This window comes from Triticum urartu, chromosome 7 (assembly GCF_003073215.2).
Source record: "Triticum urartu cultivar G1812 chromosome 7, Tu2.1, whole genome shotgun sequence".
NCBI lineage: Eukaryota > Viridiplantae > Streptophyta > Magnoliopsida > Poales > Poaceae > Triticum > Triticum urartu.
In genome coordinates this window covers 558,722,570-558,726,313 of record NC_053028.1, presented here as the reverse complement: position 1 = coordinate 558,726,313, position 3,744 = coordinate 558,722,570, and positions in this window count along the sequence as shown.

Here is a 3,744-nt window from a genome sequence, read left to right as displayed (position 1 = left end):
GAGCTCCGGCAGCCCCTGTTCCGGCGAGATCCGCCACCGCCTCGATCCGCGTGCAAACCCTAGATGTAGGGTCGACTTTCTCCCCCTCTCTCAGTTATTTTTCGCATACTTTGATGCATCATAACTCTGCATCCGTAGCTCCGATTCGTGTGTGTAGCATATCAAAATGTTCGTCTCGACGAGTACATCATTTCATCTCATTGCATCATTTCCATTTGAGCTCATCTTGATGCCCGAAATACTGTTGGAAGAGGATGATGTGAGGAATATGTTAGATCTGTTTCAGCAAATGGCCATTTGTCATTTTTGCCATGATTAATGTGTGCATGCTATGACCCTGAGCTCTACATGTGTTTTTTATATGCCATTCCATCTTTACATGGGTGTATGCCATATATTTTTGTGATATTTGTGGTGACTAGCACAAGCTTGCAAAGTAGCTTAACTGCTGATGCTGATTTCAGGAACTTAGAATTTCACTAAGTCCTTGTCCTGTCTTTATTTTTATGCCATATGTTCATGTTATTTCCTAGTGATCCCTGCCTCTTTTGAGGATGATCAGTAAGGATGTTTTGTTAATATTGTGGTGATCTATCCATCCATGTCTTTGTTTGCATTTGTGGAGCAGACTAGCTTGAGTCAATCGAACTCTACTTTGGCTATAAAATGTTCCTGGCAGATTGTAAACTTGTTTAGCGAATTTGCCGAGGTTGTTGCTATTGATCCGTGCATGCTATGTTGTTGTTCTTGCCATGACTAGCTTCTATGCCATGTCTTCTTGATGGGTGTATGCTTAGATTGTCATGCCATGCTTTGTAGTGAGTGCATCGAGCTTGTAAACATGCCTACTCGTTAACTGATTTGTCATGCTCTAGTTTTTCACTGTCTGAATCTGTTTATGTTTTTGCTATGTTCACATGCTTGCAATTGTATTTTATGATCCCTTTTTGGCTCATGGTCACTAAGGGAATTTTGTTATGTGCTTTGAGTAGCTTCATGCCATGCCTTGCTTTGCCATGATATGTTCCTGTAGCATGTAGTTTTCATGCTCTAAAGATTGCTTCCTGATGATAAATTCCTGATATCCTGTTAATTTCACCAAGTCTGAAACCTGTTATCTTTTGCACTTTTGCCATGCTTGTTTGAACCTGTTAATTGATAAATTAGCCGTAGCTCAGTGTTTATATTTTGTCAAGCATCATGAGTGGATCCCTGCCATGTATTTTGTTGTCATGTTTGAGTGCTGTAGCATATTTATCTTGATGCATTTTGTTGGTCACTTGCTGATTATCGCAAACCGGTGCCATATTTGTTTTGCTTGCCATTTCCAATCCGTGCATCCGATTCTGGTGATTTTTATATCGATTTCAACCGAAATCACCTCACCTTTCCAGTGGCACTCTTGAATATCCAAGTTGAGGCCAGTTTCAATCATTCCTTTCCAAATCATGCATATGCACCGCATACCGCATCCCGCATATCATGCCATGTTCATGTGTTGGTTGTTTACTATGTTGTGTGCTTCTTTCCGGTGTTGCTTCTTCCGGTTGGTTCCGATAACGTTGCGTTTGTGAGGATCCGTTTGTCTATGTCCGTTTGTCTTCTTCATGGACTCGTTCTTCTTCCTTGCGGGATCCTAGGCAAGATGACCATACCCTCGAAATCACTTCTATCTTTGCTTGCTAGTTGCTCGCTCTTTTGCTTTGCGTATGCCGCGATACCTACCACTTGCTTATCATGCCTCCCATATTGTTAAGCCAAGCCTCTAACCCACCTTGTCCTAGCAAACCGTTGTTTGGCTATGTTACCGCTTTGCTCAGCCCCTCTTATAGCGTTGTTAGTTATAGGTGAAGATTGGAGTTTGTTCCTTGTTGGAACATGGATATTTTGTTGGGATATCACAATATCTCTTATTTAATTAATGCATCTATATACTTGGTAAAGGGTGGAAGGCTCGGCCTTATGCCTGGTGTTTTGTTCCACTCTTGCGGCCCTAGTTTTCGTCATATCGGTGTTATGTTCCCGGATTTTGCGTTCCTTACGCGGTTGGGTTATAATGGGAACCCCTTGACAGTTCGCCTTGAATAAAACTCCTCCAGCAAGGCCCAACATTGGTTTTACCATTTGCCACCAGCCTTTTCTTTCCCTTGGGTCGGCCGGCTCAAGGGTCATCTTATTTTAACCCCCCCGGGCCAGTGCTTCTCTAAGTGTTGGTCCAAACTGAGCGATGTCCGAGGCTACCAGGGGCAACTCTGGGCTGGCTTACCCGACGTCTGGCTCATCCGGTGTGCCCTAAGAACGAGATATGTGCAGCTCCTATCGGGATTTGTCGGCGCATCTGGGTGGCTTTGCTGGTCTTGTTTTACCATTGTCGAAATGTTTTGTAACCGGGATTCCAAGCCTGATCGGGTCTTCCCGCTAGAAGGAATATCCTTCGTTGACCGTGAGAGCTTGTGATGGGCTAAGTTGGGACACCCCTGCAGGGATTTGAACTTTCGAAAGCCGTGCCCGCGGTTATGGGAAGATGGGAATTTGTTAATGTCCGGTTGTAGAAAACCTGAAGTTGACCTTAATTAAAATGCACCAACCGCGTGTGTTACCGTGATGGTCTCTTCTCGGCGGAGTCCGGGAAGTGAACACGGTGTTGGAGTTATGCTTGACGTAGGTTGTTCTAGGATCACTTCTTGATCATAGTTTTATCGACCGTGCCTTGCCTTCTCTTCTCGCTCTCATTTGCGTATGTTTAGCCACCATATATGCTAGTCGCTTGCTGCAGATCCACCTCATACCTTTACCTTACCCATAAGCTTAAATAGTCTTGATCGCGAGGTTGTGGGATTGCTGAGTCCCCGTGACTCACAGATAACTTCCAAAACCAGCCTGCAGGTGCCGATGATGCCATTCCAGGTGACGCAACCGAGCTCAAGGAGGAGCTCGATGAAGACCTTGTTAGTCGTGTTGTTTCGTTCTAGTTGATCAGTAGTGGAGCCCAGTTGGGGTCGATCGGGGATCTGTGTAGCATTTGGGGTAGTCTTCTTTTATTTTGGTTCCGTAGACGGACCTTGATTGTATTTGGTTGATGTAATGCTTTATTCATGTAATTGTGTGAAGTGGCGATTGTAAGCCATATATGTATCTCTTTCCCTTATGTATTACATAGGTTGTGTGAAGATTACCTCACTTGCGACATTCCTTTCAATGCGGTTATGCCTCTAAGTCGTGCTTCGACACGTGGGAGATATAGCCGCATCGAGGGTGTTACAAGTTGGTAATCAGAGCCTTCCCCGACTTTAGGAGCCCCCTGCTTGATCGAATCGCTGGCGTTGTTGAGTCTAGAAAAATGTTTTGAGTCATTTTGGATTATATATATCAGAGAGTTAGGAATTCTTTTTACTCCTCAGTCCCTTCGTCGCTCTGGTGAGGCATCTTGACGTAGAGTTTTGACTCTTCTCTTCTCAAATTTCACTAAAAAAAATTTAGGATCACACGGGTATCTTGGAATCGTTCCGATGGTTTTGTGACGAGAACATTGTTCTTGGTGCCTCCTGACATTTAGGGGTTGTGGCAGTGTCCCGGGGAGTTGAGCTCCGAGGTGTTGTCGTCACAATTTTATCGTTGCAGTTCTGGAATACCTGATTTTTATTCGCCGACATCGAAAATCTCTTTTATGCAGTTGTTGGTGAGATAACCTCGACGCCACCCAGTACTGGGGCGGGAGTTCGGGAGTATTGCCATAACTCGTAT